We start from the raw sequence: 15,131 nt of genomic DNA on the forward strand, positions 1-15,131 counted from the left end.
CTATAATTCATCATAAAGGTTCAATTCCAACTTTATAAGTCAAGATCAATCATATTCAATTAGGCTAAGCTCAATTCATGATTATGTGTTCCTAACCTTGAACATTTACTACTTATGACATTGTTACAAGAAGGTCACTCATGAACCTTCAATTTGCCCTTTAATGACATCAACCCACAAATCATGCAACTCATCAATAAAGCTAAGGTTAAACACTAAAACCACATAATTAAACCATAATATCACAATTAAATGCAAAATTAGCCACAAACAAGTATTACCCAACACTTTGGAATCATACCCAACTACATCCACACATTGGAAATAACCCTAGCTTAGATTTGGGTTCTTCTTCACAAATTAGTGGAAATCTTAGGGGACTCTATGGGTGGAAGAATCCATAGATGAAAAGCTAAATATACCTTAATTCAAAGCCCTACTAAGCTTGCTTCAATGTTGATATTCGACCTATCTCTTCTTCTCCTTCTTCCTCTTCTACTTCTTAGGTTTTCTAGAGAGAGAATTATTTGAGTGAAGAGGATTTTTGGGGTTTTTATTTGGGTCTAGTGTAAAGTGACTTATAATTGGGGGTTAAAGACTTAAAATACACTAAATAGGTGAATAAAACACATATAAAATGACCCTTCTTTTGAACACCCCTTGAACCTTACCTTTCTTTGGAAGAAACTTGATGAAAACATGGCCTCCCTTAATCCACTACCTATAATCCTCTTGATTTGTGGTTGATTGAATAACCAACTTAGGACAAATACCTATGTTGGGGGTGTGGTGAAAAGATAAGGCAAGTCAAGAAGTGCAAGAAAAGTCTCCTTTAACCCATGGTTTTGAAAAAAATAGAACCCCTCCATACAAAAAAAAAACAAAAAAAAAGGAGGAGAAAAAAAAATAATGAAAAAGAAAAAGTCATGGAATAAAGTGCAAAAGAAATGGGGTTTCCGAACAATCTATGGAAAGTGAAGAGTGGGATGACTTATGAGCACTAAAGAAAATGATGAAAGAAGAGGAAAGGAAGTGTTGTGAGCACCACATTTCATTAGAATGAAACTCACTGAGCCTAAATGACCATACCTTTGCAGTCAGCCCTATTACAAGCCTTGAAAAGACCTTTTTGATCTTGAGTGAGCTGAAGCAAGTGTCGATTGGAAAATACGGGCAAACCTATTGGTGAAGTCATGCATTATGTTCATCTTTGTGAGTGTGAGTGTTGCATTTGATTCCAAAACTTTAAATTGCTGAACCATTGTGTGTAATATGGAATCACTCTTTGCGTGAGGGAATTTGAACACTTTAGTTGAGCTTGAACTTGCATTTGAAGCAAGTCTGGTAAGCTTCAGATTCTTTGATAATGGTGTGTCACAACTTCAAACTTTGAGTACACATTTGATCTTCGCATGACTATATTAAGTCTTCTGTGTGCATTCATGATTGAGCCTTGTGTAGCACTATTCGGGACATCCTTTTTGAACTGCCGAACTTGAGTTTTACTTGAGGACAAACAAAAGTTTAAGTTCGGGTGTTGATGAGTCCACAATTTGGACTCATTTAGGGATTCATTTTAATAGAATTAGTGTCCTAAAATGTATATTTTGTCTCAATAACTGATGTGAATCCTTAAGCTTCAGGTATTTGGAGTTTGAGACAAAGCATGGACACTACTTAGCAAAAAGGAACAAAACGGCTGAGAAGACGAAGAAAAGAAGGACTGAGGATCGCCTAATGGCCTTAACCTCGCCCAATGTTCCAGTGTGCTGAGCCCTGAAGGAAAAAAATCAAGTTGGCGATGAAAGATAGCAGTCGGTGCGTCGCCGAACAGTTTCGCGAAGCACTACTATATCGCCCAATGATCTAGAACGCGAAGATGCTGAAGGCAAAAGCTGAAAGGCGATGAAGCAGATCAAAGGGCGGATCACTGAGTGCATCAGCGATCCCGACTAACTGCGCCAAGTGATCCTCGCAGCATATTTTTTGACAACTATAAATACTAGTTGAATTTTTATCTTAGTATGCAATTTTGAGATACCCCATTTTATTTTTCTAAGTTTCAAGTAGAGAAACCCTGTTCTTAGCTTTTGAAGATTTGAAGACTTCCAATTCCAAGAAATTGGAAATGGGTGTTAAAGATTCTTCATCCTAGACTCGTTTAAAGTGACTATAAATCATACCCAGTTGATGTTACTTCGATTTTGTATCATTTTCTTCCTTTTCTCTATGTCTAGCTAAAACCCCAATTCTTGGGGTGTGATTTTTTGAATATGGGTTAAATTTCCTGTTGGGTAATTCTTATTGTTAGTCTATTTGTTGTTTAAATGTGATTCCGTTTAGTAGTTGTGTTTGAATTTAATGGGATTGTAGTTGCCAATACAATTTCATCTTAGTGTTTTTGGCTTGCTCGAGAGAGAGGTTTTCAAACTAAGACTACTAAATTGATAGCCGATGGTTATTTGGTCGTCGTGGGTTCATCTTGAGAGAGTGAATCCTAGGCCTTTTCCCACACATTTAGCTCGAGAGAGTGAATGGGCTAAGGCGGAGGCTGTGCTTAAAAGCGGCAACTCTGTGGTCAAGAGAAATCGAGTTGATTCGGGGTAAGTTGTTCGAGAGAGAATTTACCCCACTAAAGTCCAGCCTAGTTACAAATGTTCAGCAATTGACTATCAATAGCATTTACCTGATTGTGTAGTTTATCCCATATTCCTATCACATCCCAAGAATCCAGTCTCTCTTTCTAGTTTTTCTTATATGTTCACTGTTTGTAGTTGTTAATTAATACAAAACCCCCCATTGATAATTGACGCTTGCGTCACCCCTTTAGATTTAGTATGTTAATATTCGATAATGCTTTTATCTATGAATAATTAGAATTTAATTTTATTTTTCTATTAATTCTCAAAACCACTCCCTTAGGGACTCGATCCCAACCCTTGGTTGGGTTACTTTACTATTATATGATCGTAGACACTTTCATTTGAAGTTGTGTCTTGATTACGCAAACATCAAGCGGTAGGCAAATTCATGATGATCTTTATGTTCCTGACTTGGAAGAAAATTTGCTAAGTGTTGGTTGATTCATGGAAAATGGTTATTCTCTTGTGTTTAGAGTTAATTAATGCAAGATTTATGATAAAATTGATCCAAATCAAGTCATAGTTTAAGTAGAGATGATAAAAAGAAAATTTCTTTTACAATTTCATTACAATGTATTAAAAAATGAAGTTGTAGATAATTCATGGCTTTAGCATAAAAGATTTTGTCACTTGAATTTTCATGGTTTAAAGCTTCTCAAGAAAAAAGACACGGTGCATTGCCTTCCTGAGATACATACTAACAATAAGGTAGAGAATACTTCTATCATATCTTTAGATGTGCCAAATGAAGAAGAGGATGAGGAAGAGGAAGATATCCCTCAAGGAGGAGAAATCTCAAATTCAGATTATGAAGAACCACTTCTAATAGGAACAAAAATGTTTAGTGACATTTATCAAAGATGCAACTTAGCCGGTGTTGAGAAATAATATTATGAGGAGGAAATAAAACATCATGTCTGAAAGAAAGCCCTACCAAAAAAAAATCGGAAGATTGAGAAAAATAATACTTGGGAGTGTGTGAGTATACCTAAAGAAAAAGAAGTTGTAAGTCTAAAGTTGATTTACAAAACCAAACTCAATCAAGAAGGATATATTCAAAAGCACAAGAGAAAGGCGAAATGCAATTGCAATTTTTGTTAGACGGGAGAACAACTTGTTGACATCTTCACCACAACACTTCCAAGTGAAAAGTTTTTCCATCTTCGAGAAGGCATTGGAGTTATCAAGCAAATGCATTAAGGGGGAGTGTTGGAATTAATGCATTCACACCTTGATGTTTAGTCTTTCAATATTGTCTCTTAGTTTCTAAAGAAGTCTTTTAGGATTTTGTAATACATGTATCTAGTTAATTGTGCAAGACTTTTTGTTTTCTATTTTGAGTAGTAGAAATAGTGATGTAGTTGATGATTGTAATCATCTTAAGTGGCCTTAAGTAGCCTATATAAAACTTGAGCATTCTCTAAAGATAGTATTCTTTTTCTATATTTCCTACAGAATTTAGCATGTGGATGATACGTTATGTTGTTGGAGAAATTGTGAAACATGTTGTATAGCTTGTGAAGGAAATAGATAGGGGAAGTTACTTTCGTTATTTTGATAACTAGCCCATCTTAAATCTTTTTTGTTTGATAAATTAATCATTTGCTTATCTCAAAGAGCTACATCAACTCCTTGAAGACATGACAATCAACTTGCATGCATAATAACTAATAAGAGCATAAAAGGGAATATACATTGTATGTTCTCTAGCCTTCCACTTGAACAACTATTATTTCATCCTCATTGATAAAGAAAACTTTCATTACATATCTGTAATGATACTCTAGATAATTTCCTTTGTTTTCCAATCTTTTTTGGTTTTTGAGCTCTTTTGTAGCAACTACAAGTCATTAATGACTTGTTGGGATTGACAGCTTGATCACCAGGTTGTTTAATTGAGTTAGGTGTAAGTTTCTGTGTTTCGGAGGTTCTAGAGTTTTTACTCTAAATTTCTATTATAACTCTAGGAAGAAAACATTTATGATAGTTTCGTTATTTTTAGAATGTCGAGTTTTGTGTAGAATGATCTATCGTGTGGATCCCAAGGTTCTGGTTTTGTTCTTAGCCATGTTGTAGAATTATGTTTAAAATAGAGCTTGGATGTGGGACCCACTTTTCATTTAGACAACCTCATTTATAAGTTTTTATTGTTATGTATTGTCCAGAAAGTTGAATTTAGTGGGGTAGCATATCTAGTTTATTTTTATCGGGTGGCAAACGAATCTTGAGCTTGAGGCTCGATTGAGAGACTTTGAAAAATAGCAAAATCTTGTTTTTCTGGCGCCGATGTTTAGCAATGGAACAATAGGCTTTTAGTGACAAGGAAATGTTTTTTAGGGACGAGATTGTTGAGTTATAAAATCCTAATTTTTAGCCTTTTCCCCATTTTAAAACGCAATTGTGAGAGCTCTAGGCCTATGTTTTTGGAAATTCGAGTTGCATATTATCCATAATTGGCTTTGCTACATGTTTGAGTGATCGTGAAAGAATGTAAGTCATAATTTTGAGGTAATTTCTACCCTAAATGCACTATCTAAGATTGATTTTAGAGCTTTAGTGGTGGTTTTATTGCATGGCAATTTTAGCCCATTTTGAGCTTGAATTATGCATCTTTTAAGGGCACAAGTTCCTTATGCTATTTAGGACCTTTTTACTAATTTACGATTTCTGATGTGGATCCCATATTCTCGTTTTGACTCAATTATTTTCCTTATCCAGTTTTTGTAATTTTGGTATTTTAACATATGTTTTGATGATGTAATCAATAATTTCTTACCGTGGCATTTTTCAAAAGTGTTTCAGAAATTGATAACTCTTACGTGGTGGATTTGGAGCATGCGTTATCCTCTTCGAGGCACGCTACAATCTACTTTCTTGATTGGGCTTTATTAGATGATGTTTGGTATGAATTCCATGTGATTAAGGTTGGTATTTGTAAACTATTAGAATTCCTTTCATTTATTCTATCTTTTCTTAGTTCCCGTAGAAGTGTTCTACTTATTTTGGCTAACGAGATCCTTAGTTTAGGATAGTAGCCTTGCTTTTCTCAGCGTGATTATCCTTATTTTGATTGATAGTTAAGACCTTAGGATTTAATTGAGCCTTAGATGTCTTTCAATGTGTTATATCTATCTTGCAGGGCTTTCTTTAAGTTGATTATTTCTGGTAGTCTTTGAGACTTCAGAGGCTCGTTCTGGCAATTGGTTTTCATTAGTTGTGCTAGGTTATGAGCAACAACAATGTGTTTGAAGGTAACACATCGATCCTTAAGGTATCTCTCCCTTTATTTCCTTCTGAAACTCTTTTTGATCCCTTTACTTAATGATTAGCAGTAGACTGGTTATGCTTTATTAATTTGTTGTGATACTATTGGGTCTGAGGATGTGGCGAGGACCAGTTGGATTCAAGTTAGTTCTCTCCATCTTGGTTGCATGGTTGGGTTGGTATTATAGTTTTGATTGCATGTAACTTTTTTAGATGTTTGTGGTGAAATGTATTGCATTACCTACTCATTTGCACATGTTTTGTGGTATGATCTTTGTTCATGCATTGATAATCACAACTATTTTGAGAAAGAGTGTTTTACACTTGGTTATTATTCTAAATTTATTTTAATGAGATTCGTACAACACGAATCACTTTGATAAACTGGTTTTTGAGATTAATGAGACATCGAGGAAGCACTCATTTTCTAGTTGAGACATTAGGGGAATCTAGGATGTGCTTAGTTTTTACGTGACAAGTTTGCATGTTGACGCCCTTTCCTCCATTGATTTGGCTACTTGTACCTCTAGTACCATGACAAAGATGATATGTTGTAAGTTTTGGTATTGACCTCCTCCTAGATACCCAACCTATTTTTATTCCTCCTTACCTAATGGCTCCGACGAAACTAAAGGAGTTGAAAGAACAATTGAAAGACCTGTTGGATAAGGGTTTTATCCAACCAGTATCTCTCCGTGGGGTGCTCCAATTTTTTTTGTTAGAAAGAAAGATGGTTCTCTTTGTATGTGTATTGACTATAGTCAGTTGAATAAGGTGACCATTAAGAATAAGTATCCTCTTTTAAGGATACATGATTTGTTTGACCAACTTCAAGGAGCGAATTACTACTCGAAGATTGACCTTCGGTCAGGTTATCACTAATTGAAGATGAAGGTAGATGATATTATGAAGACGGCTTTTCGAACTCGGTATGGTCATTATGAGTTTTTGGTAATGTCGTTTGGGTTGGCTAATGCTCCGGTGTGATTTAGGATTTGATGAATAGAGTGTTTAGAAAATACCTTGACATGTTTATGATAGTGTTCATTGACGATATATTGATCTATTCAAGTAGTGAGGATGAGCACATTAATCATTTGAGGGTTTTGTTACAAATTCTCAAGGACCAGCAACTTTTTGCAAAGTTTAGCAAATGTGAATTTTAGTTGAGGTCTGTGGTTTTTCTTGGTCACATCGTTTCAAAAGGGTATTGAGGTAGATCGTAAGAGGACGAATGCAGTTAAGAGTTGTCTTAGACCTCTATCCCATTTGGATATTAGAAGTTTCTTGGATTTATCCAGTTATTATAAGAGGTTTGTTGAAGGGTTCTCTTCGATTGCCTCTCATTTGACAGCTTTGACTCAAAAGAAGGCTAAGTTCATATGGTCCGAAGCTTGTGAGTAAAGCTTTCAGGAATTGAAGGATAGACATACTTCCGCTCCAGTGTTGACTTTACCATAAGGGATTGGCCGTTTTGTCGTTTATTATGACTCCAGAAGAATTCGGATAGGATCGGTGATTATGCGAAATAGGAAAGTCATTGCCTATATATGCCTCAAGGTAACTTAAGATTCATGAGAAGAATTATCCTGCTCATTACCTTGAACTACCGGTGGTTGTTTTTGCCTTAAATATTTGGAGGCACTATTTGTTTGGTGTTCATGTCGATGTTTTCACCGACCACAGGAGTTTGCAATATGTGTTTAATCAGAAGGATCTAAATCTTCACCAAAGAAGGTGGCTAGATTTATTGAAAACTTATGATAAGAGTGTTCTCTGTCACCCCGGTAAGGCTAATATAGTGATGGATTCTCTTAGTTAGTTATCTATGGGAAGTGTTGCTCACATTTAAAAAGATAAGAAGAAATTGGTTTGGGATTTTTATAGATTGGCCCAGTTGGGTGTTCAGTTAGTGGACTCTACCAAGGGTGGTGTTATGATCCACAATGGTTCAGAACCGTCCTTTGTGGCAGATGTGAATTCAAGCAAGGTCTTGATCCAAATTAGGTTGAATTAAAGGAGCGGTGCTTAAGAATTTTGTTGAGGCTTTCCCCAAGGGGGAGATGGTGTACTTAGATACCAAAGTCGTTTGTGTGTTCCTAATGTTGATGACTTGAGGGAACAAATCTTTTCAGACGCCTATAGTTCTCGGTATTCCATTCACCTGGGAGCCACCAAGGCATACCGTAATTTGCGGGAGATATATTGGTGGAATGGAATGAAAAAGGATATTGCGGGATTTGTGGCTAAATGTCTTAATTGTCAACAAGTTAAAGTTGAGCATCACAAATAGGGAGGTTTATCCCAAGACATTAGCATTCCTACTTAGAAGCGAGAAGATTCAAATATGGACTTTATTGATGGTTTGCCTCGCACCCGATGACAACGTGACTCGATTTGGGTCATAGTAGATTGAATTACGAAATTGGATCATTTTATTCCCTTCAAGGTTTCCTATTCAGCGGAGGATTATGCTAAGTTGTACTAGAGAGATATGGTAAAATTACATGGAGTGACTATGTCCATTATTTCTGATTGTGGTACCCAATTTACCTCTCAGTTTTGGAGATCTTTTCAAAAGGGTCTTGGCACTCATGTTAAGCTTAGCATGACCTTTCACCCACAAACCGATGGGAAAGCAGAGCATACTATCCAAACTTTGGAAAATATGTTGTGAGCTTGTGTGATTGATTTCAAGGGTAATTGGGATGACCATTTGCCATTGATTGAGTTTTCTTATAACAATAGTTATCACTCGAGTATTAGTTTGGCTCAATTTGAGGCCCTATATGGTAGAAGGTGTAGATATACTATAGGTTGGTTTGAGGTGGGTTAAGTTTCCCTAATAGGACCCGAGTCTGTATAAAAGGCCATGAAAAAAGTTCGACTTATTAGAGAAAGGTTGACAATGACCCAAAGTCGGCAAAAGTCATATGCCGATGTAAGAAGAAGAGATCTTGAGTTTGATGTTCATGATTGGGTTTAATTTAAAATATCACCCATGAAGGGTATAATGAGGTTTGGTAAGAAAGGGAATCTTAGTCCTCCATATGTAGGCCCATATCAGATTTTGAGGCGTGTTGGTAAGGTTGCTTATGAACTTGAATTACCTAATGAATTGGCATCGGTGCATTTGATTTTCATGTCTCTATGTTGAAGAAATGCGTTGTTGATCCGACATCCATTGTTCCCTTGGAAGGTTTGGGAGTTAAGGAGAATCTTTCCTCTTAGGAAGTTCCGGTTAGATATTAGAACGGCAAGACAAGAAGTTGAGTAATAAAGAAGTTGCTTCCGTGAAAGTGTTTGTGGAGGAATCAGTTAGTTCAGTGTGCTACTTGGGAGGCCGAGGCCGATATGATGTCGCGATATCGTCATGTCTTTCCTTCTACCCTTACTCTAGCTTGAGGTAATGAGTTACTCATGGTTTACTCTTTGTTTTGGGGTTATGTGTCTTAGGTATTCCCACGATTTCCTCATTTATGCATATTCATGAAAAAAATTAAGTTTTGAGAAAATGAGTTTGTTTGATTGATTTCTACATGTTTACGTACATTTGAGTATGAGTTGCATATAGACTTCATGATGTGATGTTTTGAACATGTTTTAGCTTGGAGTTGATGTTTCCTCCTCGGATATGTGCATTGCATGCATGATAGGCTCTTAGATTTAGTTTCCACCCTCTTATGATGTCTTAAACCTTATTCGAGGATGAATGATTCCAAGGGGGAGATAATGTAACACCTCAGATTCAAGAACGGGTAAATTTTCAGTTTTTTGAAATATTTGGTACCTTTCGACAGTGGCCAACCATGGCCCGTGAACTTAGCCACGGACCGTAGGTTTGGTTCATGGATTGGCTGACCAATGAGTCTCATAAATTCAAGAACCACGGAGTGGACCAATAGAGCATTGTTGGGTCCACGGTATGTGGATGAGGTCCGTTGGTCAGGGCCTCAAATTTTACCTTTGATGCCAGACGATGAACTAGCAGGACGAACCGTCAGTCAAACCATGGTCCGTTGGTCAAACCACAGTCCGTTGGTCAGGATGTCGTTTGGGGTCGACAATTATTTCCCTAGGGGCAGTTGGGAATTTTCCTAATTAGTCTAGCCAATACTATGTCATTTTACGCTTCACCAAAACCCCTATATAAGTTTTTTACTCTAAAATTTCCCAATTGAAAATCACTCTCAAATTTATAAAAGAAGAAAAAGTCTTCCTAGCAAAATAATTCTTTCTCTAGAAAACTTGAAGAAGAAGAAGGGTCCAAGCTAAGGTTTTCAAGTCAATTCTCCAATTCCTCTATTGAAGGCAAGATTTTGGCATTTAGGTATGATAGTTTTCATTCATGGATTCCTTCCATTCATGAAGTTCCCAAATTCTCCTATTTTCAAAGTTAGAATTCTCCAATTGAGTTAGGGTTTTATTCCATATTATGGGTTCTCAAAATTATTGATTTAATTGATTGTTTTATGATCTTTCAAGCATTAATTGATATAATTCTATGATTTTATGACTATTCCCCATGAACTCATGTAATCTCCATGTTTTCCAAGTTATGATCATATGATGTGGGTTTTGGATTATGAAAGAGAAGTTTATGAAATCAAGTATGTTCCTATAAAATTTATGTATATGTTTTAAGGATTCTTTGAGAGTGAAGTATCAATGATGATGTTGTAGTTATGTTGTTGAAAGGATTTCTCATATACACATGAAAGCATGATTGTGAAAGGTTTTCTCACTTAGTAAGGATTCTAAGGTTGAAAGGTCTTCTCACCTAAATGACTCAAATATAAGGAGTTATCCTAATGAAAGCTAGATTTGATTGGCAAGATGACATGCCCTTCCATGGATAATAAGAACAAGTAAGAAAATGACTATTCCGTGGGTTTTATGCTTAGCCCCGAGAGGATATTGAGATTGAAGATCTCCCTTGAGTAGAGCCCGGGTTTCTAGAAGAAATTTCCTTATCCCTTACCTATGTGCCCCAATAGGATGATTGTCTAGATAGACATTAGCTAGTGGATCCACCTAAGCTAGAAGTTCATTGTCCTTACCTTGGCAAGTAGGACAACCCTTTTGAGTGTGGGAGACACCGGGGATTATGTTATAGCTCACATGGTCTCTATGTCGGTTAAGTCTACTTCCCACAATAATAATGAACTAAGGTTACTTAAAGAAGTATATCACACGAGTTCGAAGATTTTAAAGATGTTAGCTTGCATTGACCATGTTTTATGACTTACGTCTTTTGAACCTTTTTATATCATGTTTTAGATTGGTCATTGCACGTTATGAATGACATCTTTAATCATGTTTTAAATGTTTTCATGCATGGCTATCATACTTGGTACAAACTTTGTACTAACACATACTCTTGCCAATATTTCTCGAAATGTAGGGTCCGACAGTCACAATCTCTGTTTCGTGCCTAGAGATTCATTTGAGAGATTTCGAGCTTTGGTGAGTCCTCATGCTTCGAGTACGGATTTTCATTGTTTTCAGTTTTCTTTCTTACCTTCAGTTTTGGACATGATGAATGGTCTAGGTCCATTTTCATTCCTATGTACTAGATGGCTAATGAGACAAGTGTTTAGGCTGGCTGCTTAACTTTTATAAATATTATTTGTACTTGAAATGTTGTTCTTTATCTCTTTTGTTCTATTTCCTATGTTATGAATGCTAAGTGGCTTGTATGGGGCCTCTTAGGGTTCTATACGCCATGTTACGCCTAGGGGGTGCCTTGGGTCGTGACACTTGCTTGGATGAATAGGCTCACCAAGACACAAAAGTTCATTAGTAATGGAGGTGAATCTGGAATGCATCTCATAGATAGTTTCACCTTCCTTCATACTAAAGTTATCATATCGAGTTGTTAGCATGTCCACGTTGGACTCCTTGACTTAAGTTGTTCCTTCATGGACTATCTTCAGGCAGTCCATGATTTCTTTGGTTGTCTCGCATGCAGAAATCCTATTGTATTCATCTGCTCGGATTCCACAGACCAATAGTGTCCATGCTTTGTAATTCTTCTCATTTTCTTCTAGTCCGCTTCATCGTACTCTCTACTACACTTGGGAACCACCCTAGTAAGATCTCTTTCCTTCACTACCTTGGTAGGAACGTAAGGACCATTAAGCACCACATCCCACAGCTCATTGTCTTCTGCCATAATGTAGTCATGCGTTCTGGTCTTCCAGCACCCGTAATACTGACCATTAAAGCGAGGAGAACGTGTAGTATATTGACCTTCTTCTAGACTTGGTGGAGCTGCCATCCCTACATGATGGCGAAGAGGACTTTACAATTGTACAACACTTCGAACGTGGATGAGAGCTCTTTGTTAGGGACTGCGTCCTTGATACTACTAAAAAACTGTCGAAAAGCAACGGCAAAAAATGACTGACTGCATCGCTCTTTTGGTCAAAATCAACGGGAAAGTGACACAGTCATGTTCGTCGCTATTTGGGTCGACGTTATTCAAAAAGCAACGGACTGCGTTGCTTTTTGTTATATTTTTTTAGGAATTTTTTTTAACATAAGCGACGGAGTCCGTCGCTTTTTTTAATTTCAAAAAGGTGACGCAGTCCGTCGCTTTTCTGGAAATTTTATTTTGAAAATCCTAGAAAAGCGACAGACTAAAGGACCCTGTCCGTTGCTTTTCTGGAAATTATCTTTTCGAAAAAACTAGAAAAGCGACGGACTAAAAGATACTGTCCATTGCTTTTCTGGGTTTAAGAAAAAAAAAACCCAGAAGAGCGACTGACAAAACTACCTTGTCAGTCGTATTTTCTGCTGCCCACTTGCAAATGCAATTTAATTCAGCCCAATCAAACACACAACATTATAAACAAGCTACACAAAAATAAAACAACAAACTTAAATTAACATTCAAAAGTATCTAAATTACAATTCAAAGACTTATAAATTCTTTCAAAATTCGTTTCAAAATGTAAAAAAGTTCATAAATTAAAAGAGACCTAAACTAGGGAGTGACATCTACAAAATCTTCCTCATCCTCCTTATTGTCGTCATCGGTGTCCTCGGGAACTGAAGTAGTAGGTCGACGAGCGAGGTTCAACACTTGTTCTTTGATTTTTGAACGATCTCACTCATACTTTGTTTTCAGCTACTCTTCTCCGCTCCGACTCTACCAGTGCCTATTTAAGTTGTGCTATCATAAATATATATATATATATATCATAAATATATTTACTACTAATATATATTATTCATAATAAATAAGTGACAAAAGATCGTTCGGCCCTTTCCTCCACCCACACATCCGGATCCGACTCATTTTCTTTCTTCCTGACATGAGTCTTCTTGAAAACCTCCGGTCCAATAAGAGTTGATGAACCCTCAAATTGAACTCAATTAGGGCTATAATTTGATAGAGTTAATGTCCTCAAATGCATATTTTGTCTCAATATCTGATGAAAACCCTTAAGTTTCAAGTATTTGGAGTTTGAGTGAAAAGCATGGACACTACTTAGTAAAAAGGAACAAAGGCAGCAAAAAGAACGAAGAAATGAAGATTTGAGAATCGCCGAACCCATTCGGCGAGTCGCCAAAAGGTCTTATCCTCGCCTTTTGTTCCAATGTGCTGAGCCCTGAAGGAAAGGATTAAATCGACGGTAAAAAGGAGCAATCGGCGTACCGCCGAGTAGTTTTGCGAAGCTGTGCTATGTCACCCAATGATCCAAAACATGATGATGTTGAAGGCTAATGCAAGACGGTGATGAACTAGACCAAAGGGTGGATCGCCGAGTTGATCGGCGATCCCGACTAACTTCGTCGAGTGATCCTTCGCAACACATTTTATGAAAACTAGAAATACTAGTTGAAGTTTTGTGGCTTAGTATCAGAGTAGAAATTATTATTATCAAGTTTTATTATTAAGTTTTAATATCAAACTGAGAATATTCTCTCTAAGCTTGGAGAGGGTTTTGAAGAACATTTAGGTTAAGAAGGTTTCAACTCCAAGAATTTGGACTTGGGTCTTGTGAATTCTTCACTTTTGACTTGTTTTAAGACTTAATCTTGCATACCCATTGATGGAAACTGAGATTGGTATACATTTTTACCTCTTTTGCTTGTGTAGCTAAAACCCCAATTCTTGGGTGTGATTTTGTGAATATGGGTTAGATTATCTGTTGGGTCTTGCTTGTTGATGGTTTATTTGTTGTGTAAATATGATTTCGTTTAGTAGTTGTGGTGGAACTTAATGAAATTGTAGTTGCAAATACGATTTCACCTTTGTGTTTTTGGCTTGCTCGAGAGAGAGGTCGTAAAACTAAGAATATTAAATTGATGGCCGGTGGGAGTGGGTCGACATGAGGTTCAGCTCTAGAGAGTGAACCCTAGTCCTTCTCCTACACACTTAGCTCGAGAGAGTGAGTGGGGTAAGGCGGATATTGTTCTTCATGCAGTAAGTGGGTGTCCGAGAGGAACCCATTTGATTCGGTGTAAGTTGCTCGTGAGAGAATTTACCTCCACTATAGTCTAGCCTAGCCTCAAATACTCAACCGATTTACTATCAAAAGCATGTATCCAATAGTCTAGTCTAACCCAAATTCGGTGTAATTTGCTCGAGAGAGAATTTACCCCCACTATAGTCTAACCTAGCCTCAAATATTCAACCGATTTACTGACAAAAACATGTATCCAATAGTCTAGTCTAACCCAAATTCCTATCACATCCCAAGAATCACGTCTCCTTGATTAGTACTCTATTCATTTTTGTTGATTTTTCTCTTTACTTGTTTACAAACCTCCCATTGATAACTGACACTCGTGTCAAACCCTTTAATTTGTCATGTCTTCATTCGATAAAGTATTTAGCTACGGTTAGCTTTAGCACTTTCACGCTTAATCATTAATTTTCAGAAACCGCTCTCTTGGGACTAGACCCCAACCCTTGGTACTATTGTATGATTGTAGACACTTGCATTGGAAGTTGTGTCTTGATTACGCAAACATTAAGAGTGCGCCTCAATTCTTTTTCCTATAAATAAAAACTGAAATTTATAGCGATATATATGAATCAACTAATTATTTATTTTAAAGTTTGAATTAGAACTTACCATCTATCTTGCAATTGTTCCTACGGTCTTTCCACCTCCGGTGTGCAACGAGCCACCCTTATGATTGCCTCTAGCCTTTTGGATTGTGCTGACATTGCCTTAAACTTATCTGTGTTCCAATACAGACGCAATTCAT

The sequence above is a fragment of the Solanum stenotomum genome, chromosome 4, assembly GCF_019186545.1.
Source record: "Solanum stenotomum isolate F172 chromosome 4, ASM1918654v1, whole genome shotgun sequence".
Classification (NCBI taxonomy): Eukaryota; Viridiplantae; Streptophyta; class Magnoliopsida; order Solanales; family Solanaceae; genus Solanum; species Solanum stenotomum.